Genomic DNA, 19202 nt, shown 5'->3' with positions numbered 1-19202 from the left:
ATACTGCCATTCTCTGCTTATTCAGACTCTTCCGAAGAACCTTTTATGAAAACTAAAGATACTGAGATCTGATGTTCTGGGCTGAAGCTCTGATTGCACAGCATGTTTCCTTTTTTTCCATCCTGTTTTCTGAACTTACTGAAATGGACCTTCCATCTCTTTCCTTTCTGATTCATTATTATCTGGATGTAAGGCTGATACAAATACTTTGTTCAGAGAGGAGTATTTGCTTGTTTCTCATATGCATTTCATAGATTTTAATGCTGGAAGAAGCGGAGAATCTCTATAACAGAAACTACTGTGTTTCTTTTTGTAATACCTACAGTAGAAAGAATTTCTTTTTCCTTTCTCTTAATGCATGTGTTAACAACAGTACAGTGGAGCTGAATCCTGATGGCAGTGTGAAATAAAAAATTGATTAAGAATACTATTTCTCAGCAGATATTATAAGCAGGACTTCCAACATGAGAAACACTTTGGCAAATGCCATCGGAGGCATGTCTACATGTTGGAATGTAGGCACCCAGTCCTTTTGCGAGTCAAACAGGCTGTGCTGATGGAAACCTCAGTACTCACGCTTTGTGAATCTACTGACAAATAGGCTGAGGCACTTGACGAGTAGGTTGATACCTCTATCTGTCTGTTGACATGATAAAATCATTAACTGTCCAATTTTGTCGGAGAGTTGTCCTTCCCAGCTCTGCAGGGCAGGCCATATATTTGAGCACATCCCTTTTGGATTCTATTGTTGTGAGCTATGGCAACAGCCTTCTCCTTTTCCACTTTCCCTCCATTTTTTTTTTAATAATGAAATCTAAGCTGCATTTGAAAGCAAAAGAATCCCTGTGATTCCTCTAACTGACTCCTTTCCTTATTTCCAATTAAAATGCAATAAATGAACTGCAAGCCTATTTCTCTCTCCACAACTTTAAAGAAGCATTAGGATTGGGATTACCTGGTATCTGTATCGTGTCCTGAATGGAACCTGTTAACAGAACCACTCAGGGCGTTCTGAGTCAAGATGTTGTTTTACAGAGCCAGCAGTGGCTGCCAGAGGAGGTACCAAAGCAAGCCATGGGGCAACCAGTACTGCCACAGGGTGCTCTGCCCACCCCCAGAAACTTGCTGCCTTGGGACATCCAGGGCCAGAGGAGCATCCTTTTGCACCTCTTTCTGCCCTTGCTTCTCTGAAGTGTAGTCTGGGAGGACTATTAAGACAGAGTCCAGCTGACAAACAGTGGTGTTATGATGTGCTAACCAAGTGGCAGTGCTAGCTTGTAATTCATTTATGTTGGAAACATCACAAGTGACTGAACAGTGTGTGTTTCTTGTTTTGGGTGGAGCTGGTGAGTAATGTGCCTGTCAGATGCTGAGCTAAAATCTTTACATTTCCATGCATTGCTTTTTAACTTGAAAGATGCAGACAAAATCAAAATGACTTACTGTCAAATGAGAACTTGAATATTGAAAGGTTTGCAACCCTCCAGAGAGACTCCATCAGAGTTTCAGAGTGTACCTTGCCTCTCTAGTTTTCTGTCTTAGTGAACAACTGCATAGCTGGAACTTGTTCTTAGTCTGCATGCAGAGACAAAAATGTGCTGGAGGACAAAGCTTAAAAGGATATTTAATGTGTGATGATTTTTCTTATTTCTTTGTGTTACACTGGATTTGGTGAAGATGTTTGAAGGCTAATCCTTAGCTTGTCAAAATAGATATAACTGGATAAATGCGTCCTGGTGATTTCATAGTGGTTGTGAATCTAGCTCCTGTGAATCTAGTTTCCCTCTTAAACTCAATAGAATAAATTAACTGTATGGAAAGATATATGCTGCAGTCCTCTATACAGAAGTATTGCAGTTTTGATTGGCTTTTAGGTACTACGTGAGGAATATGTTACTAAGTTCTTTGTACCCTCTGCTTTTTCAGGCACCTGAATTAGAGTTTGGAAAGCTTGTCAGAAATTAGTACACTTGGGGCTTCTGGTCTTCGCCAAGCTAGTATGAATATCTAACATGCTGTGTTAAAGCTTAGTGGCAATATGGAAACCTTTCAATTCCGCTGCACTTTCAACAGCTGCCAAGCTGGCACTACGGTGTACAAGTTTTGAATCAACCTGGTGTGTTTTTTTCCAGGCAGACTTTTTTCCTAGCTGTAAAAACTGATTACTCTTTTACTCCTATTTTAGAATAACATTTCACCTATGGTTTGTAAAATGTGGCTGGAAGGAGATCTAGGACAAGTGCAGTGGCTTGAAAAAGATGAAATAATTTCTTGCTAAGCATGTTTTTCTTATTCATCTATATAAACATTTTTTGTTATTGGAAAGATAAGGCATATATTTGCCTTTTCTTTATGTATACTACTGAAACAACTGAAATTTTTGAATAATAACTTTGAGAGGATATCCAGATCTTTATAAGCAGGTAATGCTTTGGAGTGTACCTGGATTTTGGTGTTAAGTTTCAGATACCACGAAGGGGTTTTGTTTTCACAAAGTATACCTCATCAATGCATTTTTCAGGTGCTTAGAATTCTAAATTAATGTTTTATTTTTTGATCTGCACTTCTACAATTTTTCAAGTGATGAAGAGTAATACAGTGTGGACCAAATTCAGTATGTAATGCCAAAAGTGAAGCTAATGTTTTATTTTGTATTTTTCCTACAATTACTGTAGCTTACACTGTAAACTCGTGAGGGTTTGAACTCTATCCTGTGCTCTGCATCAGAACTGGAAATAGAGCTCTGATCAAGTCAAGAAATTTTAAATGGAACGTATGTATTTGTTTGAGGACAGAAATGGAGATAGATGCCTTCAACATTGGTCTGCAACTCCAGCATGCTAAAAATGTGCTTGCTGCAAGCAGCTGATTCTCTTCAAATATGTCTGATCTAGCAGATGTCTTAGTTAGGAAGTTATGACCTCAAACATTGGCTTATGTAGAGAGGTTGGCTCCCAAAGAGGGGCTCCCAAAGAGACAGTCAGAGAGAGAAAATAAGGAAGGAAAATGGTTTTATTTGTTGCATCCGGTTAACCGGTAACAAAACAAACAGAAAAACAAACTCAATTATATCCTGGATTTCAAGAGCTTCAATTCTAAACTTGGTTTGACCCGGTTACTTTGGGCTGTCTTTAGAAAATGAAATGCTGCCTTTCCTCCTAGGTTTGAAAACTGCTTCCGGCCTGGGATTTATGGCTAGTGGTGGGCCTCAAAGGACCACGTGATGTTCAGTGAGTAAAGCAGATATAGCTGCAAACACAACCCAAAAAAGAGGATTATCAATAGATTTCTACAGTGTTTCTTTCTATCCCACATAGAGGACCCCAAGGAGTTTTCTCCCCTCTTTTTTTCCCTTGTTTCAGCTCAGTTAATCATGTTTGGGGACTGCATGTTGTGGTCAAAATGCATATATTTCTAAGCTGGTTGCATGGCTCTAAAATATTCTACACTGAGATACTATCTTGTTCTCATCCAAAATATAGAAGTTGGCTACTTCTGCTGGAACTATTTAATGCTTTTTGAGGCTCATGCCTAAAATAAGCACTGTTGGATTCTGGCAGTGGTTTACATTGTATGCCTTCTGAGCTGTGCGTTTCCTTGTCAGAATGTGTGAACAGATTACGGTACTGGCAAATCATGCTGCTAGTAATCTACAGGCAAATCAGATAAGGGAGCACTGAATGGCCCTTGTGGTTTCCAGGCAGGCTTCACTGGCGGCAGAAACAGTTTTGCTGCAGAGTTCAGTGGGAGTAAGATGCAGCTTCCATAGAGAGGGGCAATGATATTTTTTAACTCGCAGTCAGTATCTGCTTTGAGGAGTATTGAATATAAGGCATTAAGAGATAAGAAACATTAACTTATTTTCTAGTTAGACCATTATAACTGATGGAAAACTTAGAAATACTATTAACATTTCATATTTATAGTTACTGTATTTTCCTTGAAGCACTGTTCAAATATAATTTTGAATTCCTAACTCTTCTGTGTCCTCGCACATTGGAATAAATCTGGGAGAAGAGTTCAAGCCTTGCAGCTCTTCCACAAATCTATGCCTGTAATCTTGTTAGCATTTTACTTGTATCTTTCTTTCATTCTCTTTTTGAATGTATTCTTTATTATTACCAGCAAGCCATTATCGTTTCTTAGGTTATATTAAAACAAACAAACAAAAAAACACTGTTACTCAGAAGACAGTTTTCATCTTCTCACGGTAGGCTCTTTCCTACCTACATATTTTTTAATATATAAAGAACAAAATATGGCTGGAGGAAAACTTGCTTTAAGGAAACAAAACTTGACAGAGCTAAAATAGGACTTGAAGGGAAGATGATTTAATTCCACTATGGTGCTTGGGTCATTGCCCTCCTTATTTCTCTCTCTTCCTTGTGGATCATTGATCGATTTTATAGGAATATGGTAAGGCAAACTAAGTTCATTATTTTAGACCAAGCATAGCAATGTGAGTCAAATAGAGTAAAAGAAAAGCACAAGGAGATAATTAAAAGGAATAATGGATTAAGTTCCATTACTGCACAAGGAAAACTCTCTTGGAACTGATTAAGGACTGCAGGATATGGCAAAGAATTTAAAAAAGGCTGCATCTGGCACTTGATACCCAAAGCTATAAGCACAACAACATGATACAGGTGTTTGTGTGCATTTTCTGTCACAAGTCTAATCACCTAACACAAAATCTAATCCAAACAAGTTCTTAGACACACATTTTAACTAGAAAGTACATGGAAAAAGAAAAAAACAAAAACCAACAGCTTCATGAAATTAGCTAAATTTTAGTGGATCGTGGTCATATGTCTCTGACAGCAAACGTGATATGATAGAATCTGAACTGCTTTTTTCTTAGAGAAAAGAAAAATATTCTTATCTCAACCGTGTTTCATTTCTCTGTGTGAGCTGTATATGTGGGGAAAAGTTCAGAGCTGGTTACTTTTCCTAACACTCAGACTATTTTAGATCAGACAAAAGAGAAAAGAGTCGCTGCTGAATGAGACTCTGTTTCCATTACTTAAGATGGTTCTCATTTTGCTGTAGAAATACATGTGAAAGCAAAAGAGGCAGCTGCGCCAAAGAGCCCAGTAACCCAGAAATTTCCTGTCCTTTTCTTTCCTATGGAGAATGCTGGGATTTGGAAGCTCTCAAGACAAACATGCATCTATATTCCCATATAAGACACCAGCACAGTTGCCAAGATTGCAAGATACCACAGAATCCGTAGTTGTCTTTGAGACCAACTGTACTAGGAAAGGATAATCCTGCCTTTTATTTATAAATAAAAATATATTTTTAAAAAATTCCCCGTTATCCATTAAAGTCAAATGTGTGCTAAGATAAATAGAAGTGAAAATGGCTAATTCCTAGGGCCTATGATTATTTCATCTAGATGGGGTTTTGTGACAGTTTTTGCTATAGTGCTTTATAATTCTTGTTCGCATGCACCATAAACACCATGAGAAACAAGCACTGTCTGGTTATGGGTGGATGTGTTTTTCTTTCTGGGATGTGCACTGTAGAGTTTCATAGAACTGGAAATAAATAGTTGTCTACCACTCAGAGCAAAGATGCTGAGTTCACTTCAGATGCAATTAAAATCAGGGCTGAAATACTGCTTGGGGTTAACGGTTCTAAGAAAGCTATGATGTTACTGATGTAACATGGACTTTCCCGTTGCTGTGGAAGTTAGAGACTGTATATATATAGCTTTGCTCTCATCCAGTTTGAGAACTGGCATGTATCCCATTTTTGCCTGCACAGTACCCTGATGCTGACTGTGGGTAGCCCTCTGTTGCAGCTTCTCCTTGGGAGCATTGCTCTCCATAAACAAGATTGTACGTGAGCCAACCAATTTACTTTTCCCCTTTATCTTAGCTCTTAAGCTATGGAAAGATAACAGTGACTACAGGAAGACTGTTTTAAAGTGATACGTTCCACTTTGTCATGGAGGCTGGGATGCTGCTCTCTGGATATGACAAGGAAGAAAATGTTATATGCATGATTGACCAGAAGAATTCCTTGAATTGGCTGAATGTGACTTGCCAAGGAAATAGGTTATTATTTTCTCCTCTCTTCTTCCTCTGCTGGAACTTTTTTTCACTACATGGGAATGGTGAAAATAAAAGAGCAGAAGAAAGGAATGAAAGTGAAAGATCAAAGCTTTTGATTCAGTCAGACTTAGTGATCACTTTATTAACATTGTATTTACAATTCAAGGTTTAAAAAAAAAAATCAAAGTGCAGATTTGTAAGTGTGCTTGCTGGCTACGTTGATGTAAACTGAGTTATTCTATTGTGACCTGCTGCTGATATTTCTACATGAGAACAACCCATTGTCACCAGTAGGGTCCAGTTCAACAACCACCTCTTGGGGAAAAGTGAGATTAAATATCACCCTATTAATATCTGATGCTTGTCTTTATAGGTTTTTGTTGGCAATAGAAGTGGAGTGTTTGGGTTTCTAGAGTATACATAGCTTGATAGAAGACTGCTCAGATTCTGCAGTGCAACAGTACTCCTTCAGAAGTCAGCTAGGTTTTTTACAGAGGGGAAAATAACCTTATGGTCCAGTCTTACAGTTGGCTTTAAGCAACTTGACCTGTAGTAAAATTGCAAACTCCCTCAAAGTTTTAGGAAAATCTTCATAGGCACAAGGATGTTGCTTTAAATTCATGTCTTTAAAAATACATGTTTTGTCACTTACTGTAAGCCCAGAGCTGTAACCACGTCTTGATATTTGAAAGGGACTGTATTATAAAATTCAGTCATTTTCTTTTAATATCCTTTAATATCTAATAGTTCTTAATGGAATGTCTAATAGTTGTTTATTGGTAAGCAAACATCAGCCTTCCCTCATTTCTGTGGCAAACATATGCAGGCAGAAGGACTTACTCTTCCAGTACGAGGCAAAGAACAAAGAACTTTATATTGGCTTGAGAGCATTTGTACTAGTTCAAGTATAACAACAGAAAATCCCTTCTACCACGTCTCCAAGAACCAGGCATGAATCTGATAGAGACATCTGTGCCTGGAAAATGTGCTATGTGCTGGCCAAGTTGTCTGTGCAGGGTGAAATATGGGGTAAGTGAAAGTACTTCCCTTGTAAAGCGAGTAGTAGTAAAGCTACACAGAAACGAGAAAGAGGCTTCTCCTCTGCTCAGTGATACCTCCTGCCAAGGCAGGCCAGAGTAAGAGATGAGATGAGCAGAAACATTCTAAGATGAAAGGAAAGTAAGAAGGAGAAAGAAGAAAATTGAGTGGTGAGAGACCATAGAAAGCACCATGGAAAAAAAGATCAAAAAAGATCAATTCTTCAGCAATCAGATGTTCTTACATTTCTTAGAATATGTTGCTAGTTCACCATGACAAGTCTGCAAGCCAGTTAGCACCCTGTCTTGAAGTAAATTAGGTGAAATAAAGGGGGAGAACAAGGCATTTTAGTAAGGGCAGAACTGAGCTAATTAAGTAAAGGTATGTAGATATTTTTCTTTTTCTTTTTCTTTTTAAATGACTTTTGTCATAAGGCCAAAAGATGTATTGGGAAAATAAAGACTGCTCAGCCTCGCATTTGTCCCTGAAAAAATCGTGGGGTGAGTTCTCCTGGAAACCATTTCTGCGCACATGAAGAAAGTAATGGGGAACAATCAGCATGGTTTTACTGAAGGTAAATTATGCCTGATTGCCTTCTATGATAGAATAACTGGATTTACGGATGCAGGGAGAGCAAGGGGTATCATTTACTTTGACTTAGAAAAGCTGTTGATATATCTTCCACAGCACTCTTGTATTGGAACTAGGATGATATTGTCTGAATAATGCGGTTAGAAAAAAATCAGGTTGGATGACTGAGCCCAAGGGAAGTGGTTTGAGGGTCATACTCTACCTGGATGGCATTAATGGGATGGCACGTATCTGTCCTTGAGTTTCTTTAGCAGTGATGTGGCTGTGATGATGGAGAGCTTGCTTATAAATCTGCAGGTGACGCCCAGCTTGTGGGAGCAGTCAGTCTGTCAAGGGCAGAGCTGTTGTTCAGAGATCTAGATTGGATGGAGGAATGGGCTGATGGGACTGAATGAAACTCAGTAGGGACAAAGATGAAGTCCTGACCCGCAGCAGAAGAGGCCCTGCCAAAAGGAGGGGCTGGGCATTGACCAGCCAGGGAGCAGATCTGTGGGAAGGAAGCCATTTTCCATTCCATTCCACTCTATCTCAAAAACATTACAGGAGATTAAAGCAATATAGAGATAGGTAGCAATAAAAAGTAGAGATGCAGAAGACTATTATGAAGGCCAAATAAATTTCAGTACTCTTTAGATACATTAAGTGAATACACAGCAGAAGTGTAGAGTAGGTAAGCTGGAAGTTCTTCTAGCTCTCTTTCACAGAAGATGATGTTAAATCAGAAAAAATTTAAAAGAAATACACCTTATGCAACTATGGTTCCAATCTTTAGCTCTCACTGAAACCGAGAACATAACAGCATTCAAAACTGGAATTAGGAGTTTATTAAAAAGAGTGAGAATGATGAGTTAGGCATGGTAAAAATTCTCCTGCAATTAATAAAGACCATTATTCCTGAGGACATGTGACAAATACAATTCATAAAATGTATGTTTGTCACATTGTTTTAAGATTTTACATCCATTAATAGCGTCTTTGAATACTTTTGAATTATCTGGACTGTCACTGCCCTTTACTAGGAGTGATCTATTTTTTTAGGCTGCTCCTTTCAGTGCTTAAATAGTCTGAGTAAAAGTGCTGGATATGGACAGGCTTCTGGCAGCACTGGCAGAACTCACACTGCAGTTGTGAAATAGGCTGTGGAAGATGATGACTACGGAAAGGGATGGAGGAATGTATCAAGTAACACAGTGCAAGAGTGTAGTTGCTCACAAAAATGGGGTTGTGGAGAACGTTGTGAAAACCAAGATGTTGGTAGGAAGAGGACACTGACAAAGATGCTGGTGTTGGAAGAAGGACAGAAGAGGGTGTAAACACAATAATGGAGAGAGATCTGAAGTTAACTAAAGTGGCATTGAGCTTCAGGCATGCTGCTATTTTAGTCCATCTCCTGGAACTGCAGGGTTATTTACTGGAAATCTAGCCTGAAAAGGCATTCTTTGTGTAATACTCTAAGTAGGAAGCCACCCCAAGGGATGTGAATTACCAAATACTGTGACGCAGTAGTGTAGAACATAAACCCAAACAAATCAGGGTTCTCAAAGGCCTATAGCTAAATATTTATTTGAAAGTCAATTTAAAAACAGAATTTTCATCCAGCAAGAGCATACAGTAATCCTGCAGGTCTCACATGGCTCTGTTATTTCCTCATGCCACATTTCCAGTCCTAACAGATTTTAATGTTCAAAGACTTGGTCTACAGTGGGATCGGTCCTATCTGCTTTAGGTAACAAAAAGGGCACTTTTCACTGTATTTAATAGTGTAGCAGCAGTACTTATCTATTCAACGCAAGTTACAAAAACTAATAGCAACTCTAGGTCAAACCTATTAGCAAAAAAGACATGAAGCAGGCAGGATTTATGACTTACACTAGATTTACATGGATGTTAAATAATTATAATTTAATTCTTCAATCAGCCTCAAGTTAAGGTTCCACAGAATTCATTCAGTATGAATGTGGCAAACTTACCTTTTCTGAATTTGAAAGACAGTCTTACCACAAATTAATTTGTTGCTGATAAACAAGTTTTGAAACATTTGAGTTTCTTAAGAGAAGTCTGGGAACACTCATTCCTCTTACTGAATCCTTTTCTATTCATTAATAACCACAAGGACACAGATGCAACCACTTTTTTGAGCTTGTGGTCCTCCTTGATGAATAGAAGTCTCAGCATTTATCTATGGGCACCTATAAAACTTTGATCTATCCATTATTTCTTCAATCCTCACAGAAACTGTTAATTGTAGTGCTGTCACAACCCAACAGATGAATTAAAAGTACTCAGGTACCAGAGTAAGGAACAGTAATATATGCTTCTATTTGTGTGGTTTGTTATTTTTACACTTGCAGCTTTTTTTGCTGTAAAAGGCTGATTTTTGGGGGGATAGCAGTTCAAGCATGAGCAGATTTCATGACTTTAACTGTGGAAGTCTGCCATCAATTTTCTACATCACAAAAGATATAGAGAGCATCTCAGTGAGATCCAAGAATGGCTATGAGGTTTTGGTCACATGATTAATGTGTTTAACTGGATGCTGAGCAAAGTCGGCTCTAGGTGCCACAGTTGGTAGGTTTCAGAAATTTTACTTCTAAAATAAAGATTTTAAAAGGTATATCTGGCTGGATAGCAGGTGGAAAAGTTACACAGAGGTTGCTTTAGAGAGCTTAGCATCATGATACCTGTTTTACGCAGGTGAAATTGAAGCATGGATGGATGAACAAGGCATGTCTTATGTTTCACAGCCAGGCAGGTCAGAGTGGAGAACTCAAGTCTCCTGGCTCTGGGATCATTCTTGATTTTAGGCATTGTATGCATCTTGTTAAAAGACAGACATGCAAGTGTCTTTCCTGACAAACTGGTTCCCAAAACAAGGGCAATTTAGTTCAGAATGATGTTTCTCTAAGTCTTTTAGACTTAGGGCCTGTTTTATTTCTGATGAACCATTCACTTTTCTCTTCCTGTTAGGACCACTTCCATGCAGCCCCTCAAACTGCTAAATCATCCCCTCATGCGCGTACACACTGGTAATATTTATTAAATGAAACACTTATGTCAACAATCAGTGCTTGGCAGCCAAGGAAACATGACAGGAAATATTTTAAGTATCAAAAGGGTTGTTACACAGCAGGATGCATGCACTGCTTGAAAGTGGAATCTTATGGCTGGTTTGCTGGGTCTTTACTGATATGCATCTAGAGAAAAGACTTAGATTACAGATAAGGGGCCAATTGGTGTGTTAACATCGTGATCTGTCCTACTTGTTAAAGCTGTACAGTTGTTATAATGTTCTTTGAAACTACAACGTTCAGATATAAAATCAGCAGCAACTCCAAAAACATACATACCGTTTTGCTCCCTAATAAATGTTAAGTCAGTGTGAGAAATGGGAGTTGTATTGCTTGAACACAAAGAATAAGACACAGATGTGGCCTGCCTATAAACCAGAAGGACTGCAAGCTTGAAAGCAAGACAACTGTTGTGAGAAACTGTGGGACTCAAGTGTCCTCAAGTTCCCTAGTGTTCCTTTGGAAATTTTAGTGAAGTACAGGAAGTTTATTCCATGTAGTATCATTCTGAGCATTAGCCTTCCTAGAGGCTTGGGGAGAGGGTTTGGGGGAGGGGAGTGAGGAGTGCTCATTTGCCTATGAACTAAAAGCTACAGGGTTTGGATTAAGGTCTGTTTTTCAGTCTTGTTCTCAAGAGAAAAAGAAAGGGCGACAAACCACCTCATTACCACACCTAAAAATGGCTGTAGTTGAATTTCCCTTTGGAAGCAGCCTTGTGCAGTTAACCAACACAATCTCCTGTTCAGAAATTCATGTTTCCAGGAAGCCACAAAGCAGAGACCAACAGAAAAGAGAAGGCTGTTTTACATGTATCATGGCTTGGGTTTCCACTAGGAAAGTGAACTTTTCCCAGTTAAATGATTAGCTTGAGCTAAAAAGCAAAACAGAAAAACCCAATTTATTTGGAATTTTACCGTTGGATGTGAAACTTTTCTGTCTCCAGTTCTGCTGAGCAGTTCACGCTAAGCTTCAGTTTCTATTCTGCATTCCCTGTGTGATCACAGTGTAAGCTTTTCCACACATCATCTTCTGCTTGGTTTGCCTCCTCCTTTGTTCCACTGGGATCAAGAATTACTATTTTGCTCAAAGGGAAGAACGTCAATGATTATGCACAAGATGAATTCAGAACCTGCTTACTGGAGGTGCACACCTTAAAGAAAAACATCCTGTAATTGTAAATCTGAGGACTGCCTTTTTTTTGAGCTTGCATTTGGAAGTTGCAGAAGAAATCTCTGGGTGTTCTGCTCCAAACTCACTAGACTGGGCTTGGCTTATCAAGGAATACAAATATTTAATAGCATCCTGACTTTATAACTAAGGGCATGTGAGGAAAACTCCTGGAATAAAAGATTCAGAGATGTATAAATAATTAGGAGAGGGCTCAGGATAAATATATCTCTCTTTATATATAAACTGAATTCAGAAATACTGAATGCTATGAGCTTATGAGCGTCCAGGTCCATGGTTTGGATTCTGTCTCCTTTACAGCTGCAAGTCCAGACATGGGCTGGGCTTAGAAAAAGCAGCTTCCTCATGCGGGTTCAAAGATTCTCTGGTCTGGAGTTGGAGATCCAAGTTAATTACAAGAATAACTTGCATTTATTTTTCCTCTTGTCCTCCAAGGCCTAACTATATTGCATTTGGCTTATGGAAGGTGTATGGACATCACAGGGGATCTTCGACAGTAATACATTTTATAACAGTTTATACCAGATATTATGCAAAAACAGAAGAAAAAAATCCTTTGCATATTTTGAAATGATGTTCTGGAGTTTAGAGTGAATTCTCTGAAATGTACTTCAGCATGGCAGTCTGGTGCTGTTTGCTGCTCCAGGCTACAATGAGTAATGAATGAAAATTAGGCTATGTTATCCCTATTCTTATTTGCTGTATTTGATGGGTTTCAAATACTATTTTCTAAAGCTAGAAATGTAGCATAAAAGTTAGGACAAAATCCAGAAACAACAGCGAAGTTACCAGCCACTGCTTTCTCTCAACATATCTATTTTGATTTGTTCCTTTCTTCTAACTTTTAGCTCAGCCAGGCTGAGGTGATAGTGGTGAAGTGTAGTGAGACTGCAGATTTATTTTTCTTAGCTGGTAAGATATGGTGGATATATATGAGGCAGAATATGCATTCTTCCGTGCATGTCTCAAAGGGCCTGCTCATAGAAGTGTTTACGTGGAAACCACAACTCTCTGAGGAAAGCAAAGTTAGGGAGGAAAATTTCTGTCCGCTTGCAAGAATTTGCTATTACCTCTGGCATCAGACTGTTGCAAAAAGAGTCTGTGTTTTTTTTTGTTTTTAGGTTTTTGTTTGTTTGTTTGCTTGTTTGGTTGGTTTTTGGCTTTTTTGCTTTTAATGTTGGAAGCTGGGGAAAACTATACTTTGAAAGTACATAGCCCTATATTAAACAGCATTTTAGTTTGGCCACAGAATCAGAGTGACATTCTGTTGAAATATATCCAAAATATCTATATTCAGTTGGAATAGGTTGCTCTGAAAGTAATGCTTCCTATTTATTTCCATGGAAACTACAACAAAGAGCACAGTAATACTACTTGAGAGATAAATTCTCAACTACAAAACACTATTTTTCAAGAGTCACCACCATTTGCTGTGCATTTTCACCAGTGATGAAGATCCTGCATCCTGTGCTTGTAAAAATCTGCACCAGTAGAGGTGACCCACTGTCACTGTTGCCACTGCTGAAATGCACCACCCACTCTTCACTGTGCTCACATCCACTGTTTGGTCTCAGTCAACATTCAGCAAACATAAGTTAATGTCAACAGATGCCTTTTTTTTTCTCCACAAGGAGGAATTCAGTGACACACTTTTTCATCATACGCACTTCCATGTCAGATGACAATCTGTCTGATTGCTCTTCTTCTGCCATCTGTCACATGCCAAGAACATGTAATAGGATATTGGTGTGAAGGTTCAATCTCTACTGCCATACCCCAACATTCACTTCTGACGTCATTGACCAACATAATTAAACTGGAGTCATTAGTTTTGGAGCATCCCTTGTGTTTTCAACAGAACAAAGATACATAATAGAGACACAGAAAACAAAATACTCATGTGAAGATGCATTTTTAGCCCAAGATGCCAGCCATGCTGGTGACATAAGTCAGCTGCTAAGGATGGTTTGGTTAGATATCTGTGCAAAAGGGAGATCTGAAAAATAATTCAACCCAGTTACTGTTTTTTTTAATATTGCGGCAAAAAAAAAAAAGGAAACCTGTTTTCCTTTCTTTTCTCTATCTAGGTGATGTGGAGAGGGATGGAACAGTTCTGTATAGAACAGGCAGAAAAGCATGCGGATGTAGGAGCAAATGTTCTTGGGAAGTTTCTGGATTTTAGGGAAGCGGAAAGGCCTGGCTCATTCCATGTTTCCCCAGAACCTACTGAAGAAATGTTCCACAGAAGAGGAAACAGGAGGTAGAGCAAAGTTGTGTAGTGGTAGAGGATGGCTTTACTGCAGCTACAGAAGGGTTGCACACGTTATAAGAGCTGGCATTTTGGAACGCAGCCTACAAAACGGACTGGAATGGTGAGTCACCTCAAATTTTATTCAATCATTTTACATGTCTGTGCATCCATGCCAGGTTATTTGCTGTTTCTCATTTCCCCTCTGCTACAGAAAAAGCACACTGTTCAGTTCACTTTGGTAGTAAATTTACATAATTTCACCTCCAAAGCAATAGAAGAAGGCTATGATACATATTGTTGTTTCCATGGAAATAAATAAGAGGCATTATTTTCAGAGCAACCTACATAAATTTTCAGTGTAAACTCAATTACAGCCCTGTTCTACATTCTCTTGGGTTCTCCCCTTTGACACACATGCATTCTACTTCTCAGAGTCTGGCAGTGCACAGATATGTATCTCTATTTCCACACACAAGACAAAGAAAAGGCCCAATAATAAAGGCCAAATCTGGACTAGAAGTTCAATTTCAAATAAATCACTGGTTTATCCTATAAAGCTTTTGTTCTTCTTCTGTGAGAACTTGCGTAAATAACTTGAGTGGATGTTCAATGTTTGCAGATAACTTTAAAAAATGTCAAGACAGCAACATTCCTTCAGGTCATGGCACAAAACATAAACAAGTCTAACCAAAATATTGGTAGAAGACCTAGCAAGAGGGATAAACTTCCTCTCAGCATGCAGGGCTGAGTCTTGATCCTTTATCTGGCTTCTAGAATCATTATAAGGAGAAAGAGAACCCAAATCTTCTCTTATAAGGAAAAAACACTGCAGAGCACTCTTTTCTGGAGCTGGTTCTAACCCAGAATCATTCGAGTGGGTGAGATGTGAAGAATTCCTTTACACTTGATTTGGATTGCAGGGCATCTACAGAGAATTACTGCTCACATTCCTCGACCACCAGTTCAGTGTATGGATAGCTTCAAATGTTGGCTTTTGTAGGGCTTTCTCCCCCTGATTTAATGCTGTACCATCATCTCTTCACCAAGGGAATGGTTTCCCCATTTATGATGTGGTAGCTTTTGTCAGTTTTGGAAATTCCTGCTTGAAAAAGACACATCAGTGTCTACAACATGCTGTTATAATTATGTCTAACCAAAACCCATTTGCATTATCTACTCACAGGGAAGTCACTATGTTGTGCAACTGAACTTTGCGACTTGCCTATTTTTTTGCGTGGCTTTTTGCTTTTTTACAATGAAAGCTTCAAGGGCAGAATCAAAGCTGTTTGAAGCTGTGCTATCTGACACAGGATAGATGTTTATGTAGCCAAGTATATGTAAATGTGCATTTCTTGTATAAGCAATGTATTGAGCTGCCTTACTATATCACGTTCAGCTGCATCTTTGAAAGTATGCTTCCTTTTCTGGTGAGGACACAAGCTGTGGAAAGAATTCTCTCCCTGGCAGCAGAGAAATCCCCAGTAGAGCCACTCTCCTTTGTGCAGCTTGCTCCATGCAAGATAAATTGAACATCCACTCAGGTTATTTATACAAGTTCTCCCAGAGGAGGAACAAGAGCTTTACAGGCTAAACCACTGTGCAGCACTGTGCCGTGTTACAATTGAGTTCACTGTGGGACTGCTGGTGTTTACTTTTAGCATGATGGAGGCATTCACAGGAGGAGGGAGCAACACAACCATGTGCTGCCAACTGCTTGACGCCCTGCTGCTGGCCTGCCCCGATGATTTGTGCAGCTGCTGGATGGGTCTGGTTTCAGGGGCCGTGAGCTGCAGTAGCAGGTGGGACTCCCAGCAGTAGGACCAGACGTGGGACAAAGCAGAAAGATCTGTCCTCTTTGAAGGGTGGCAAGGGGATTGACAAGGGAGCACTTTGTAAGCTTTGCTTTCCCAGAAAGGCAAACCATTAGGATCCCTGCAAAACCACCTGCCACTTCCAGGGTAACAGGATCCTTTATAAAAACACTGGACAACAAGTACAAAGTTGGAAGAACAACTGTGTTGCACTGCTCAACCTCTAAGGTAATTACTGCAGTAATTTTTCTGTGTATTAGAAGGTCTTTGTTGAGGTCGGTGTACATACACATCTTTTCAACTCATCAACTCTGACAATGCAGTGCTTGCCAAGGGAGGGTTTAGTATCGCCTCCCACATTATTGTGGCATAAAAACAGGCAGGATGCTCTTTATATTTATTGCTATTCTGGGGATCCTTCTTGAGGGTTTGCTATCAATGCTTGTACAATTTAAAGTAATTTGTAACTTAAAGTTACACTACCCAGGCCGACAATAACAACTATAGTTCTGCTACTGAGCTCTGTGGAAGTTCATATCCTCCACTCGGTATTACCCCTCTCCCCTGCTAGCATTTGATACATTTTGCCAGCAGGAAGATATCAGATGTAATTTGCAAAGAACAGATATTTCTGTGATATTCATTTTAAATAATACTAAAGTATGTGCATGGGACAGAACAACCTAGGGCAAAATCTTTGTGGTTGGGGAATGGACTGGAGGGGCTGCCTGCCTGGGACTGTAGGACCTGGCTTCTCACTTGTGCCTTACTGTTCTACATGCCATCGAACGTCTTTAAGATGGGGTAGTGTCTGTGGCTCTCAGACACATTTCAGGGTTTGTCACCCCAGGCTTATATTTAAACATATGTTGGTACCAAGTTACCAAGTTAATTTTTTTTTTTTTTTTAAATTACATCTCATCATTCATTTCATGGTTGGACTGCAGACCTTCATGTATGATATATTCCTTCCAAACTGCAGATTCTGACTGTTTCTTTTGGAAGATGAAATGTTACTGGAAGGAAGTCTGTGCTCAGAAGGAGAAAGTTGGAAAAAATTTTTTTAGACCATGACCTCAAAGTGACCACACTAGATCCCCTAAGTAAGCAATTCTCCAAGCCATGGTAGCAGTAAACCATAGGACACTACTACATGCCAGGTCTTCCTGGCCTCTTGTGTGTTATACCTAATTTTCCCAGAGCCTCAGTTCTGATATGATTGATCTCTGATGTCCATCTGCACATTTTCTCTAGAGACTAAACCATGATAAATAGATGTGTTTCAGGATTTTCTCAGAGAAAATAAAATACCCATCCTATGCGTATTTTAGTTTTGCAACTGTACCTGTTCCCAACATCACTTGCTTAGACCAAGATGAACAGCACAGTGATTTGTCTGTGTTGTGTGATCTGAACATTTATAGCGTTAAAGTCTTGCAGATATTCTTTTTTATTGTGGCTGAGTAGAGATTTACAAGAGCAAACATGATTAATAGAAGAAATTTTGCATATGTAGCTTACAGTACTTACACATAGTATTTTTACTCTTGAAATGTAAAACTGAAGTCTAGTTGTATTATGAATACTACCTACGTAAAAATTTTATCTATTCAGTATTCCTGATCCCTCCAAGCTCATTTCAAATATTGTAGAAACTCAATGGACTTTTCAGTGCCTTTAAGGTTACTCCTTAAAGGTCCTTCAGCAGAGTATGAGGTTGCCTTTGCATGAGTCTTGTATTTCAGTCATGAGGTGATGTGTTTAGGATACAGAGATCTGGATCACATTCTTTCTGGCTAAACAGTAACACCTATCCTGATTTCTGTGTTTCTTTAGAGTGAGTCCTTGTCTCTAGGAGTCCAGAGACAGAGCTTATATGCTTCCAGTATAGTCCTTGAAGGAGAATGTACAGCTAAGGTAGAGATGAATAAAAATGAAGAAGCTCTGGAGAACCAGACCACTGTCTAGTCATCAGAAACTGAACTTTTAAGTTCCTCTTAGATTCTGGTTTTCATTTGGGGTTTGTTCTGAATACGAACTGAAAGAAAAGATGATGAACTTGTACTGGAGAGAGATGCTGTGGGTTAATGACAGCCAGTCAGCCAGCTCCTTAAACTAAGTATTGTACGAGTCGTCATTACTTCCAAATGCTGTTAATCTCATGGTTACTACTGCATTTCTGGCTTTTGAGAGACCATATGGGATGGTGAGACTTGGTTCTCTGCATTCATGACTTACAGAATTCTTTGCCCAGTCATGCTAGGGGAGAAGTTCTCTCTTGCTCTTCAATTTTCTAGTGTCACAAGTCACATCACTATATTTAGGAGACAGTGTGTTCAGCACTGCAGGAAAGACTAAGATGGAAGAATGTTTTGAAGAGCTCAATGGTTTTGTGAAAGAATGTGAAACAGCCCAGCCAGTCTGGTGACAATAGTGCCATCAGCAGAAAAAAAAACAGCTCCTGGACCTCTGGCAGATTGGAAAGCTGGACTTAACCATGCTGTTTCTTACAAGTGACAGAGCCACAGGAGTGGATTTGTGTTGAGAACAAATCCCATCATAAACGAACAACGATGAAAGGCCATAAGGGGGGAAAATGAATTCCAGAGTGGGTCGATGTGCTTACGCAAGACAATTTGCACAATCACAGCATTGTACAAGAAACAAAGATATGGCCTTAGGGAAGCTGCAGCCATTTTGTAAGTAATAGTTTTAAAAATGCTTGTGCTGATCGTACCAAGAAATGTCTGTAGGGGCACGGGCCCCAGCGGGAAGCTGCAGGCAGGCCCCGTTGGGGAGCAGGCTGACCTGGCTCCCTGCAAAGACTGGCTTCTCGAGGACACAACTGGCTTTGTGCCGAGCTGCAGGCCCCGGCTGTGCTCTGCAGCCTAGCACTGGCCTTTGCCAGAGCACTTTTGGGCTGAGTGTATTCTTAGAGATGCATGGGGACAAGAGGTTTCACAGCAAGAGCTTTCATCCTTGCTTTTTGTTGTTGTCTATGTCTCCGGTGTGTTTGGAGCTCTGCATGCTCAGCTGTGTTTTTAGAGCAAGTTCCTCCAGCACGGCTTCTTTGTTCCTGTTCTGCTCGAATCTGCTTGTATTTAGGCCTCCCCAGCAGGGTGAGAAAACTCCAGAAGTGTCAGTAAAGCATTGGGCTTGGTTTGTGTTTCAAGCTAAGAATCCAGTAAATGATTAA

The 19202-nt window shown here is 39.5% G+C and overlaps 1 protein-coding gene across 2 annotated transcripts in view; it reads right to left on the bottom strand.

Moving 5' to 3' along the window:
• Positions 1–19202, bottom strand: part of ZCCHC24 (zinc finger CCHC-type containing 24) — a 103637-nt gene that overhangs the window by 39221 nt on the left and 45214 nt on the right. The gene's annotated exons all lie outside the window — the stretch shown is intronic.

This window comes from Meleagris gallopavo, chromosome 8 (genome assembly GCF_000146605.3).
Source record: "Meleagris gallopavo isolate NT-WF06-2002-E0010 breed Aviagen turkey brand Nicholas breeding stock chromosome 8, Turkey_5.1, whole genome shotgun sequence".
Lineage (NCBI taxonomy): Eukaryota > Metazoa > Chordata > Aves > Galliformes > Phasianidae > Meleagris > Meleagris gallopavo.
Note: the sequence above shows the minus strand (reverse complement) of the source record. Positions and strands in the feature narration are given on the sequence as shown.